The sequence below is a fragment of the Sminthopsis crassicaudata genome, chromosome 2, assembly GCF_048593235.1.
Source record: "Sminthopsis crassicaudata isolate SCR6 chromosome 2, ASM4859323v1, whole genome shotgun sequence".
Classification (NCBI taxonomy): Eukaryota; Metazoa; Chordata; class Mammalia; order Dasyuromorphia; family Dasyuridae; genus Sminthopsis; species Sminthopsis crassicaudata.
The window spans coordinates 242,281,011-242,295,951 of NC_133618.1; the positions used below are offsets into that span (position 1 = coordinate 242,281,011).

General features: G+C 36.7%; 1 long non-coding RNA gene across 1 annotated transcript; it reads left to right on the plus strand.

The window, feature by feature from the left end:
• The first annotated feature begins 236 nt into the window (after nt 1–236).
• LOC141553376 (uncharacterized) lies at nt 237–13,458 on the plus strand. Its single transcript, XR_012485434.1, has 3 exons — nt 237–395; nt 710–800; nt 11,371–13,458. It is a non-coding gene; the product is annotated as an uncharacterized LOC141553376 (long non-coding RNA).
• Nucleotides 13,459–14,941: the final 1,483 nt, after the last annotated feature.

Genomic DNA, 14,941 nt, shown 5'->3' on the forward strand with positions numbered 1-14,941 from the left:
CATTTGTAAGCAACAATGTGTTGCACATTGGGATACAAATAGCACAGAGATACAAATAGAAAAGCAAAGACAGTCTGCGCTCTAAAGGAGGTCACGAATTTATATGAATGCAAAGGGAAATATTTAGTCTACGTTTATCAGGTAAATAGCGGGCAGTGAATGCTAACGCTGCTTATGAGAATTCAATGGGATGTACCTTCAATTAGCCTCTTTCCTTGGCTTTCGGAGTTTCCACCACACTTAATGAACTAATTCTCCCATAGCAAAAGGCACTATTAGTGAGAGAAACAAGTATCAATTTTACAGCAACAATCTGTAGCGGTGATTTCTCCGGATATGAGCGTACTTCGTGAACCTCAGTACTTTAACGCCTCACAAGTCTACGATTTTGGAAGGTAGGTACTGTGTCATCGTTCCCATTTTACAGAGGAGGAGACTGAGGTATTACCGCTGTCCCTGCCCTTCTGTGTATTCCGTTGCTAAACTGAGTTTGCGACTCGGTATTGGTCCAAGTCCCCTAGTCGCGCATCATGGAAGGCTGCTGCCACTGCGGAGCTGGCCTCGCTACGCCAACGTTACTTAATGAGCTCTAGTTTCGCCCGTGCTCTGATACCAGCGCCGGTATCTTTGGGTTTTGTTTTTAGTTCTTCTCTTCAAGGAAAAAAAAAAAATCTAACATCAAACCCAGTCACTTGCTGTGTCTTTCCAGGAATGCGAACTGTCTATCATGGATTTGATGGCATTCCCCCCCCCCCCCTTCCTCCCGCCCCTCCAAACCGTGGGTGCTCGGAAGGAGAATGGTGAGTGTTAATTAAGCTTTAACCACACAATCTTTCTCCCCAGGCTGGCTTGGAAAGGCGCTTCGGCCCTTTTCGTTCCTCCTCCTCCTCCTCCCCACTCCTTCAACTCCCTAGATGTTCAATCATCGCATTATATTTTAACTCTTCATCCCATCCCCCCTCACCCCCCACCCCATCCCACCCCCATTGCTTTTCGATGGCTCCTTTCTAAGCTCCTGGAGACTGTCACCGCGACTGAAATGGTTGTTTTCCTGTCAATATGAAAGGAAACTATTCATTAGCTCTTTAGGCAAGGTCTTAGGTATTTAAATCATCAAACCGATACGAATCTGAGCCCCAGCAACCCAGGCCCAGCAAAGAGTTAAACGTGAATCCCTCCCCAGGATGCAAGTGGGCTCCGGCTGGCTCGGGCTCCGCTTCGGCTCCCTCCCGGGGAGGTGGGGTTTGGAATTCAGGGTACTGCAGACCGCTCACATTTAATTACTTCGGAGGGCTCGCTGAGGTTGCTATATGCCCCCGGGCGCAGTGACTGACAAGGAATGTTCTGCCATGCCATTTAGAGAGCATCTCATCACCAAGCATCGACCAGGCCAAAAATGACAGGGAAAGAAAGTGTATCATTACATACTGCCCCCCTTCTCCCCCCCACCCCGGTTTTTCTTTCTTTAAAGAAGTAAACACCTCTTAAGACAGTTGTTGGCATTATGGTTATTTTAGCTGCTTTTAGTCCTGAAAGGAAGGAAGAAAAGTCTCAGCTCTAAGCTTTTTCGGGGGAAAAGAGGAGGAAGCTGAGTTTTGAATTGCGGGAAATGTTAACCCAAATACGAAATTTTAAGGAATAGAACATAAAACATCAGGAATGAAAGATACAGGACTCCTGAGCAAAGAGATATCCTCCTACTAAAATTGCAATGGACCTTTTCATTTCTTTGTCTCATCTGTCTTTTAATATAAAATTATTTTTTTAACTAACAATTTTTTTTTCTCTCCCTCCCGCCCACCCTCTTTGGAAAAAAAGAAAAAGAAAGTCAATGAAATTAATATGCATTATCAAGCAAATCAAAGTCCCTCATGTCCAAAAAATGTCTCATTCTATGTCCTGAGTTCATCACTCTGTCAGGAGGTGGGTAATATGCTTCAACATTAGACATAGTGTTTTTCTAAAGAGTTTTCTAGTCTTTCAAAGTTATTTGTCTTTTCAATTGTTAGAGTATATACATTGATCTTTTGATTCTGCTTACTTTGCATCAGTTCATACAAGTTTTCCAAAGTTTCACTGAAATAATATCTTTGATCGTTCTATTTCTTTTATCTTGTTACTTGTATATTTCCCCTCTCCTCATCAGCCCTAATAAAAGATTTTTATGAACAGACTGTGTCTTATTCCCCAGCACCCAGAAGATTTTGTGCAAAAGAAATGCTTAATAAATATTGAAAAGAATGGATTTTAATGCATAGAAGAGCCAGAAAGGATCTTAAAAATCTAATGTCCTCATTTTACAGAAGAGAAAACCATGACAAAGGGAGAGAGGATAATTTGTCCTACAGAGCTGCTTCTGTTCTAGTGATTTTCTACTATACCAAATATCTTTTTTCTTAAAAAAAAAAAAAAAAGAACAGGAGTTTACAACTGACTGAAAATTATGAGAGAGGCAAATTCAGCTCAACATAAAGAATGATTTCCTAACAGTTGTTCAAAAATGGAATGAGCTACCTTAGCAAGAAGTGAATTCTGAATCACAGTAGTTAGGTGAACACTTGTCAGTGATGCTAAAGAGCAAGGGGTTCTCAACTTTTGTTGTGTTATGTTTGCCTTTGGAAGTCTAGTGAAACCTATGGACCTCTTAGGTTAAAAACATATAAAATCATAAAGAAGACTAATTATAATTGAAAAATATTCTCCCCTCCATACAAATTCAAACCCTAAAAGTGCTTTCAAAATTCAAAAGAGAATATTCATTCAAACCTTGCATAGGGATTATGTTATATTATCACTAAGATCTCTTAAAATATTAGGATTTTATGATTTGACAAAAATGAGTTTAGAAAGTTTAGATTCTGATCTAACCTTTGACCCATATGGGCTCTGGGACGTTGGCAACTCTAAGACTCTAAGTTGCAGAGCATTTATTGATCTTCATTGGTAGTTTAAATCTCACTGGGAGATTTGTATACAAATGAAATCATAGTTCTGAACCAAAAAAATAAAAGAGAGAAAAAAGAAAGAAGGAAATAAGGAATGAAAGAAGGAAGGAAGAAAAAAGAAAGAAGGAAAAGAGAAGGAAGTAATTTAATGAAATAAATTTAAAAGTTTACTTCAATTTAACTAGCATTTGTTGTATCTAGTATGTTCTGGAGACAGTAAGTACAAATCGCAATGAAAAATAGTCCCAAAGTTGTAATAGGCTTACATTTTACTGGAGGCTTCAGTGTTTACTGATAAGTAAATAAAAGATAATTTCAGGATGCAGAAAGCACTCACAAATAGATGAAATGTACCCTCACTTGAGTTGAACTTTGAAGGAAGCTAAAGATTCTAAAAAAGGGGTGAGGAGTGCTTTCCAAACATAGGGACCTGCATAAAGGTATGAAAGAGAGAGATAAAATAATAAATCCAGGGAATCTGTGGGAAGCTAGTTTGGTCAGAACATAGAATCAAGGAGAGTAGCATGGAGCAATCTTAGGAAGGCAGGGGAGAGATTGATTTTAGTGGGCTTTAAATGTCAAAACTAAGAAGATTGCATTTTACCTCAGAAGCAATAGGGAGGTCTTAAAGATTCTTGGGCTGGGAGTCAAATGATCAGACCTTTGTTTTAAGTAGAAGATGGACTAGAAAGGAGAACAAATGGAAGAAGGGAGATTAAGTAGGAGGCCTTTGCATAGTTTAGGTCAGGAGTAAATTAGAGTGATTACCTTAAGTGGAGAGAAAACAGATGAGAGAAAAGTTGCAGAAGCAGACTTGATGAGATTTGGCAACTAACTGTTTGAATGTGATGCATGAGGGAAAAGAATGAAAGATAACCCTGAAAAAAGTGTGATGGTGCTCTCAACAGAAGTAGGGAAATTTGGAGGAAGTGTGGTTTAAGGAGGGGTTGGGATAAGATCATGACTTATGTTTTGAACATGCTGAGTGTGTGTTGCTTATAGGACATATGGATGGAAATGTCCAGCAGGTTGTTGGCATTATGAAACTGGAATTTAAGATATAAATTGGGACTAGACATATCAATTTGGAGATAATTTGCATGGAAATAAATGAGCATTGAATCAAGATTAGCTGATGGGGTCAGTAAGAGAAAAGGTATGGAGGGACAAGAAAAGAAGGGGAGCAGAGCTAATAGTGATAGGGTTTTTTTGGGGGAAAGAACATGATTAAACAGTCTAGAAGAAGAGGGCAGGCAGGTTTGAGACAAATTAGGAGAGAACAATGTCACCATAGTGCTTTCCTGTGCCAACATTCTATCATTCTCCAAAAAACAACTATTTTGCCTCATGTATTGTTGAATACTGAAAGTTGAGCACATTTAACTCGGAGAGAAACACAAATTCAGGAAAATTGTCATTAATCATTCCTGATCTTTCATCCCTACAGACTTCAAAGAGAGGGGGGCAAGAAGAATGGGAGAAAGCTGTCTCATTTTCTGTACATCAGAAAAAAAATTCAGATAATATGATTTCCAGAAGAGAAAGAAGTAGCCTTTGACTACTGAATAAATAGAATCTGGGTTAAGATGAGCGGTAAGGGAGGAAAGAACATTTACATCTGCAGCATCAGACTGTTAGTTGACTTTTCTCCATCTTCTCCCATCTCCTCTCTTCTGATTCCATTGCTGTTGTTCAGTTGATCAGCCCTTTTCAATTCTTCATGACCCCAGAGGCCATTTACATGACTTGTCCACGGCCAACTGCTGGAAAGTGTCTTAGGTCAGATTTGAACTCAGGTCTTCCTGATTCTAAATCCAGTTTTATAATTAGCTATCATCTTCTGATTTCTTCTTTCCTTGCTTCCTTCACTTCCTCCCTCCCTCTTTCCTCCCTCTCACCTCCTTTCCTCCATTCCTTCCTTCTTCCCTTTCTTCCTCTTTCTCTCCTTCCCTTTCTTCCTTCCTTCCTTCCTTCCTTCCTTCCTTCCTTCCTTCCTTCCTTCCTTCCTTCCTTCCTTCCTTCCTTCCTTCCTTCCTTCCTTCCTTCCTTTCTTCCTTCCTTCCTTTCTTTCTTCCTTCATTCTTCCCTTCACGCCTTCTTTTCTTCCTTCCCTACCTTCCTCCATTCTTTTCTTTTTCTTTTCTTACTTTCATTCTGTTATCTGAAAGGAAAATAGAAAGTGGTAGTTTCAGGATTACCAAAACTACATGTAAGACCCTGACAGTACCAATGGGGAGCAATAGCCATGTTTTATATTTAGGAGGAGATAAAGGGATGTTTTTGACTATACAAATATGAGTAAGTCTGATAAAGTTAAATATAGGGATGCAATCAGAAGATCAACAAATACTCACCAAATACCTACTGTCTACTAGTCACTGTACCAGGAGCTGAATAATATAAAGACAAGTGAAACAATTCTTACTCCCAAGGATCTCATATTTTATTGGGTTCTAAGAATTCCTTTGATGTCAGGGATGGCATTTATCTGGCTCCTATTCTTACTCTAAGGACCAATCTGCTCTGTTTATCATCAAACTTTTCTGAAAATTAGGAGAAACACTTCTCTGTTTTGGACATTTGGCCTAATTGCCCTTCAAATATCCCTGATTTTGTCAGGAACGATTAGTAATCTTATGTTGACACAGATTGTAACCCCTCTGTGACTTAGTTGGGGATTTTTAAGAGTTGACTGTGGCTAAAACTTGGTCTTCCTATCACCCACCTAATAACTTTTTCTGAAACTTGCTGAGTGGTTCTTGGAGAATAGACTTATAGTCGTTTTTCTGTCTGAACAGAGAAAGGTTCATCCACTCAAAGTTTTTTCAATTTAGTAAGAATTGGCAGTGCACCACCATTCAGAAACCCAGAGCCACTTCAACACTATGATGAAGCTTCAAAATTGTACTTTAGGTATATCTTTCCCCCTATAGGGCAGTTGGGGGCACAGTAAGAAAACAACAACAACAACAACAACAACAACAACAACAACAACAACAACAACAACAACAACAAAACTAGACAAGGACCTGTTTTTTGTTTTTGTTTTTGTTTTTAGATTGTTAGTATCTTGCTCATACTTTGGTTGTTATTCAATCATCAAGTTCTATATGACTTTTCATGATCCTAGGGTCCATGCTGTCCATAGCATTTTCTTGGCAAAGATAAAGGAGTGTTTTGTCATTTTCTTCTCCATTAGAATAAGGCAAATAGAGATTAAATAATTTATCCAAGATCATATAGCCAATAAGTATCTGAGGATAAATTTGAATTCATTTCTTCCTGACTCCAGGTCCAGAGCTCAATCCACTGAGACACCTAGCTACCTCTGTTTTGTTCATAATAGGTGTTTAATAAATGCCCAAGTTTAATTAAACTTAACAGCCCCTCAGAAGGCAGGAATTGTCTTTTGCCTTTCTTTATATCCACAGCACCTAGAACAGTTCCTGGGACATAATAGTTATTTAATAAAGATTTATTGATTCTTTGACTGACTGACTGACAATACAGAGAGATTCCCATGATTTAGATCTAGAGCTGGAAGAAGCTTCAGGTCCCATGTAGTCAAAGCCTCTTATTTTGCAGATAAGAAAACAGAGGTCTAAAGTTGTAAAGTTGGTTTGGTCAAAGTCCTGTAGATCAGGATTTCCTAAAGTTTTTTCCACTTGTAATCCTTTTTTGCCAGAGAAATTTTTATGTGACCCCCAAGTATATAGGTAGATAAAATCAACATTTATTGATAATAAATCATAATTTTACAAACCCCATATTCAGCTACATGCCCTCATATGGAGTCCAGGCCCACAGTTTAAGAAACTTTGCTATAGATAGTAAACATCAGATGGAGGATTTGAACACAGGTATTTTGACACTTGAGCCAGTGTTCTTTCCATTTTGAAGATGATGAAATAGATGATACTTACATAGAACTTTGTCTTTACATACAATAACTTATCTGAACTTCACAGCTACCATGTGAATCAGAGAATACAACCATTATTATACCCATTTTACAAATAAGAAAACAGGCATAGAGTGATGAAGTGGGTTGTCAATAATCACATATCTTAGCAGAGCCAAATCTTGAAGCCATGTCTTCTAAGTCTCAATCCATCCTCCTTTCTTCTGCATTCCCAACCAGAAGGTTCCATGAGACTTAAATGAGATAAATACTTCGTTATTTTTAAATACTGTTAATACTTTATAACTCCTAAAATACTTTTGAAATGCAAGTAATTATGCAGAAGAAACTTGCACTCTATAGATATTTTACAGAAAACTTCAACAAATAGTTGATTTTATTACAGATCAATGAAATCAGTTGGAAGGGCAGTTCAGCCAAAAAAAAGGATGGATTATTGTATATGTAGGCCCAGTTACATAGATTCCAAAATTTCTTTACCTCTAAGTTTTGTTGTTGTTCCTGCTCCAGTAAGCTGAAGTCAGAAAGATGGTAATTTAGTTATAAGAACTTTTATTTATTTATTTGTTTGTTTGTTTATTTATTTATTTTTCCTGAGGCTGGGGTTAAGTGACTTTCCCAGGGTCACACAGCTAGGAAGTGTTAAGTGTCTGAGACCAGATTTGAACTCAGGTCCTCCTGAATTCAAGGCTGGTGCTCTATCCACTGCACCGCCTAGCTGCCCCAATATAAGAACTTTTAAGCATTACAATAACAGCGTCAAAGGCTAACATTTTCCTTTATAGAAATATTGACTTAATTTCTCTCCCTTACCCTTCCCTTCCAATACATTTTCTGGGGCCAATTGTCTAACAACGTTTGAAATTATCTCTTTGATTAAGACTACACTCTTCTGCCTGGTGAACATGGACTACTCAACCTTCCTGACTTAAGAAAAATCTTTTCTTTCTCTTTTTATTTATACATTTAAAAAAACTTAAATATAAAATAGAAAAAGGAAAAAAAAATTGTCATGTACATAACAGAACATGTGAAGATTCAAAATACAAAACAATAAATTTCCATTTCAAGAAAGCCTATATATAGAATATTACACACACACATATATATATATTATATATAATATTACATTGTGTTCAGTTGTCCATCTTTTCTTTGCTTCCTTATAGATTTTCCTGGGTTCTCTGCTGTGCATTTTTTACTTTAATCTTTTTTTCCTTCTTCCTCCCCTCTCAAGAGTATAATTAAGCTCAGATACCCACACACATATATTCATATATGCACAAACACATATATGCGTGTATATACGCATATATACATAGAAATCTATAATCATAACCTACATGCACATATACATTCATATATATCTGTATGAGACTACACTACAATTATTTGTCCTCTTTCTCTGAAGGTAGAAAATATCTCCTTCATAAGTCCAAGTCCCTCCATATTTTTCTAGGGTATATCTTCTATTTTTTGGAGGGGGGAATCCAAGTAAGAGTTCAGTATTTCTCCATTATGGGGCAGGGGGGAGGAATGGGTCCTATTCAAATCCAATGTCCACTGCCAAAATCAGAGCCCTGGAACACAGAAGCTATAATGGTGGATTTCCTGAGTGGGATCAGTGAGTGAGCAGGCCTTGGAGGGGGAGCAATGTATAGTACAGTCAATAACAGTCTTGATTCCAGGCTTTTAAAAATAGCTGGAAGAATCAGTTCATTATTTGCAGTTTCTCCCCTTTTCAAAAGTCTGCTCTATCCTTGAGATGTCTATAAATAGAAGTTTAAAAAAAATTCTGCCTTGTTTCTCCCAGAAACACATCCTTATTGCATTTTGGACAATTGGGTCATTTATTACAATGATGTAACTTGCTCTGAATCCTGAAAATGCAGAGATTAACTGTCACTTGGAATTATATAATTTGCTGAAAAATCTTCACCACCTAATTTTCTGTTTACTATTGGCTTTATTCTAGAGTTCAGCTGAACAGCCCAGACATGTAGTTTTGGTTCCTTCTCTCTGTTTCTTCCTAAAATAGATGTGACTTCAAAGTGGAAAACAATACTACCATTTCTCAATTATTCAGGATTCCTTTATTAAATTTGGGGAATAGTCATGCCTTTGGCTTCTTACAATGGTATCCCCCTCTTGCTCAACCTAATAGCCTTCTATTGTTCTGTAGCCACCTAAGGGATAAGTTAAGTTAGGAAGAGAAACTAAAATTGTGGAGTCTCTGAGCCAAAGGATTTCTTTCTTACCTCCTGGAGTGCTCCATTGGTCTAAAACCGAGTAGAAGTTTCTTAGGGATTGAGAAGAGGGGCAGTCATTTTAACTAGTATTCATTAACAATTGCTGAACATGAATTACTTACTGTTTGGTATATGAAGGCCTTTTGGAAAGAAATTGTGGCACAATAGAAGGAATATGGGATTCAGAATTAAGAGGCCAGGCCTCAGACCCAGAACCTATCATGTATGACCATTTGTGTAATAGAAAGGCTGGATGAAAAGACCTCTATGATAGCTTCTAGGTCTAAATCTCTGATTCTATAAATTGCACAGTTTCCCTTTTTGCATTAACTGCCTGAAAAATGGAATCTAAAGTTATTTCATATAAGAATAACCTGCCTTTTCTACAGTTTTAAAAATAATATTCAGATTTTTAAAAGAAATTTACAATCTATATATTGCATATGGCATATAATATGTGAGGACTGTACAGCACAAATTTATGTTCACAGTTTGACATGACAAAATGTCATTATATGGTATTTTTTTTTTTAAGAATATAGTCCATTTTGATGAAAACAGTCCTTTGGGATAGGTAGTATAAGTATGATCATGCATATTTTACAGCTGGAAGAAAAAACAAGATTAAAATGTGTCCTTTAATTTGTCCAATTGATTTCATTGATGAGCCCCCTCATGAAACAAACCCTAAATGTGACAGAATTGCATATACTCACAAACTCAGATTCTGCTCTGGCTCAGTTTTTAAAGAAATGTTTTCTTATTTTTAGTCTGATCATTTTGTAATGTATTTTGCCCCAAAGCAATTTGACCTTATCTGACCTGAAAGCAGAATTTTGCTGTTCATTAGCAAATTTTCTTGGGCAAAAAAGAAAACAAAAATGGAAAGATTTAAAGGTAATATTTGCTCCCTGCCCCACCCCCATCTCCTTCTCTCCTGTACTGTTTTCTCTCCTCCCAATTATTTTACTAGTCAATTAATATAATAATAGTGAACTTGATTGATTGAACAGGAATTGTTGAAAGCTCATCGTAGGGATAAGAGAATCCAAATCTGTTAACAGAACTCTCAGGTTCAGAAGGAGCCTTGTAATTCAACCAAAATTTTAAAAGCATTTCTCATATTTAAGACCAAGTGCTAAGTGTTGAGATTATAAAGAGAGGAAAGACACAGATGATAAAAGTTTTGAAAGAAGAGTCATATGGATATAGTAAGGGTCATAGGATTATGAGGGAAGGACCTTAGGTATCATTTAGTCAGATCCCTCTTCTCATCACCACTTTATAAATGGGGAAACTAGGCCCACAATATTTGCCTAGAGAGAATAAGTGATTTTTCCAAGATCACATAAGTACAAAGTAGCAGAAGACTAGGATTCAAATCTTAGGCTGTGGATTTCAAATGCATCACTCTTTCTTTTCCACCACACTGGGGGTTAGATAAGATCAGGACTTCACTAATACTGAGGGATTTGGGCCTCCTTGGTTACACCAACTATTATACTGAAGAACTATTGACAATACTTCTGCTGTTTCAGATTGCAACTTACTATATACAATTCTTTTCTCTGTCTTTCCATGAGGAAAGATAGGAAGGAAAGGAAAGCAAAAGGAAGATAAGAAGGATGCTTTAGATGGATACATTAGGAATGACTTGCAAAGTCTAAAAGTTCAGCCAAAAACATTCCTAGAAGGAAGAAAAAAAGAGGAAAAGAAGAAAGAAATGGATGAAGGAAGAAAAGAAAGAAGGAAGAAAAGGATGGAGGAAAGAAAGGAAGAGAAGAAGGAGGAAAAGGAAAAAGGAGAAAGAAAGAAAAAGAGTAAAAGAAAAGGAAAAAAGGAGGAAGTGAGTAAGAAGGGATGAAGAAGGGAAAGGAGGAAGAAAGGGAAGAAGGAAAAAAGAGGAAGAAAATAAGGAAGAGAAGGAAAAAAAGAAGAAATCCCCCAGGTGTGTGTGTGTGTGTGTGTGTGTGTGTGTGTGTGTGTGTGTGTGTGTGTGTGTGTGTTTTGTTTAATTCAGGGTTTGGATAATTACTTATCTTTCACTCTCATCACAATGACCATAGTAACAATAATCTCAAATATATATTCCATTTTTACTTTTAAAGCATTTCCATAACTACTTTATTTTGTTTTTCATTGAGTTTCACTTAGGTGGGAAGTAAATCACCAAATGAGAACAATAGAAAAAGATGACTTCTGAATCTCAAAACCAGTAAGATCTCATTTTTGAAAATGTCTCTTTCCTCGGCAGATTTCCTCTACCCATCAAAGGGACCTGTTTTCTAGGGATTCTCATTTTACAATGATCTTGCCTACCCTGAGCAAAGGAAGAAGATAATACCAGACTAATGAATCAGATGATTGGACACATTTCATGATGGTTTGTTACCATGTGGATATATTAGGAAGACTGGCAGATTCTGTAGGTCCAGAAATACTCCCAGGGGATAATGTACATGGATCTCTGAAATAGACACTGATTTTAAAATCTATTTTCATTAGCATTAAAGATATATTAGTTATGTATGCTTCTTGCATGAGATTAGCTGTTATCTATATCTCTATCTTTATGCATATGTGTCTGTCTATCTATCTATCTATCTATCTATCTATCTATCTATCTATCTATCTATCTATCCGTAATGAAGTCACTTCCTCTATGACTTGAATACTTCACTTAATGTCCTCTTAGATATTCCTTTCTTTTTAGATTTTCATAATTTTGTTCTCTCTTGGTCTTCTTCCTATCTGTTCAATGGATCCTTCCTAGTTTCTTTTAGTGATCTTTTTGTCATACCCACCTATCTGTGGGCATCTTCAAAGGTTCTGTCATGGTCCCTCTTCTTTTCTCTTTATACTTTCTTCATTGGTGCTTGCATCATTTCTTATGGGATAATTGATCATTTCTATGAAGATGACTCCTAGATCTAATTGTTGTCTTTTCCCCAAATTTTGGTATTGTATCACCTATTGATTGCTGCCTATGGGCTTTTTTCCTAATTTTATTAATTTTGAATTTTCATATAAAAAGACAAAAAAGAGAACATTTCCAGTAAACAGCACAACATAAAAAGAAAATTCAATATAAAGCCAGGAATATTCATTTCACACTATTTACTTCTTTGAAAAACTATATAATAAAAATGATACATTATTTTCAAAACTACCTTGCTTTTCTGTGCTTCCTTCAAAGGTTTTTATTCTGCTCTATACTTTCTCCTCTCCTTTCCCCTCCCCATTCTACATTAGAGAAGGTTACTATCAGAAACAAATATGTATAGAATTCATTAGTTTTCCCTCACAACCCTGTCTTCTGATCTTTTTTGGTGTGGACAAGGATACTATCATCCTTCTTGTAACCCAGGTTTTCAATCTCATATCTATCCTCAGTTCTTTACGTGCTCACCCTACATATTCCATCTATTGTCAAGTCTTGTTATTTCTTTTTTTACAACATGTCTTCTATATATCTGCTTCTCTCTATTCATATCACCTCTGGAGTTCAGACCCTCACCCTCTTTCACCTGTTCTATAGCAATAGCTTTCTAATTGATCTCCCTGCTTTAAATCTCTCCTTACTACAATAAATTGTTCAGTCAGCTAGCTGCTAAAGTGATTTTCCTAAAGCACAGGTCTGGCTTTTGTCCCCTTCTAGTCAAACTGCAGTGGCTTCATGTTGCCTTTAGGAACACATATTCCTTTGGTTTGCATTTAAAGGCCTTCTCAAACTGGTCCCTTCAATTGGAAATTGAGTGGTTGTGCATCAGTTGGGAAAGAACTGAATACATTATGCTATATGAACGTAATGTAATATTGATGTTCTATAAAAAATGATGAGCAGGTTAATTTCAGAAGTCTGGAAAGATTTACATGAACTGATGCTGAGTGAAGTGAGTAGAATCAAAAGAACATTATACACAGTAATAGCAAGATTATATGATGATCAACTGTGATAGATTTGGCTTTTTTCAGCAATGTAATAATTCAAGACAATTGCAACAAACTTGGGATGTAAAGTGTCATCCATATCCAGAGAGAGAACTATAGAGACTGAATGTGGACTGAAGCATAGTATTTACATCTTTCTTTCTTTGCTTGCTTTTTCTTTCTCATGATTTTTCCCGTTTAGTATGATTTTCCTATATAACATGACAAATTATAGAAATATATATAAAAGTATTGCATATATTTAACTTATATCAGATTGTTTGCTGTCTTGGAGAAGGAGATGGTAAAGTAGAGAGGAAGAAAAATTTTGAATACAAAGCCATACAAAGATGAATATTGAAAATTATCTTTACATGTATTTGGGAAAAAAATAAATACTATTGAAAACAAATTGGTCACTTCCTACTTTTTTACATAGTTGTTTTACATTTTATTCTCCTCTAGCCACTTGAAATCTAGCTACTGGCTTACTTGATTTTCATAGCACATGATGCTCCACTTCTGGTCTCAGGGCTTTTGCACTGGCCATTCCACATGCCTGCAATTCCTTCTCTGCCCCCAACATCTGTATCCTAGAATTTCTAATTTTCTTTACAACTCAGATCAAATACTATATCCTCCAGACTCTTGCAATATTAACATAGCAATAGAGTAATTTAAAGTTTGCAAAGTACTTCTCATGACCCTTGCAATAATCATGTAAGAAAGGCACTACAGGTGTTAGTAATGAGCAAACAAGCTCAGAGGAGGAAAGTGATTTGCTTTTAATCATAGGCAGTAAATTTCAGGGACTGGATCCCAACCCATATCTTCATAATGTCAAATCTAACACTTATAAGATTATAGATTTAGATCTGGAAGAGACCTTGGGTACCAGGGAACCTCATTTTATAAAAGAAGAAGATGAGGTACAGAAAGGTTAAGTGATTTACCCAAAAGTGGAGCTGAATCTAGGTCCCTTCTGCCTCCAAATCCAGTGCCATCTCTACTGTGCCATACCATGCCATAGTGCCTTCCTCACTTTGGCTCTGTTATCCCTTTATCTCTCTTTCAGGTCAGACATTTCTAATAATATCTTTTATGCCTCCTTGTGCATGAGGTTTATTGGTGTGTGTGTGTGTGTGTGTGTGTGTGTGTGTGTGTGTGTGAGAATTGGGATTTGGTGACTTGTCTAGCTGGTGATTCATATTTGCACTCAAGTCCTCCTGACACCAGAGCCAGTGCTCTATCCACTGCACTGCCCAGCTGCTGAGACAGTCATTGTTAATCCTGAAGCCTATTTAAGGCCACCTTGTGATTCTCTGTTACCCTTTAACTAGTATTTTATAAAACTTCCTTTTAGAGAATTTACAACCATCTAGCCATGATATCCAGAGTTAATTTGCTTCTTAGAAAGAATTTTCACCATTATTCACAAAGGTATATGGTTTTATAGTCCCCAAGGATGGATCCTGATGACATTTCCCTCCAAATTCCTTCCAGTAGTGAAGAATTGCTTTTGTCTTCTTCCTTCCTCTCTGACATTTTACCATTTTTCACAAAGGTATATGGTTTTATAGTCCCCAAGGGATTTGTTTCCTCTTTTGCAGTGTGACATAACAGAGGCCAATTATTCTTACATTCTCTATTAACTCAAGCCAAGCCAATAAGCATTTATTGAGTGCCACTTGTGTGCCCAGAAGACAATAAGTAGTATTGGGGTTTCTTTTCAATAACTCTGCTATTTCTGATTTTTGCAATAGAAGTCTCTTGGAAATTTAGTCTTAATGGAATTCAGTCATAGTCAATTTGTGAAAATTCTGTCAAGCTGAGGACTTGAGATAGTTTAGAGGTCATTCTTCTTTTGAATTTTTGAGAAAAATAATCTTCCAGGT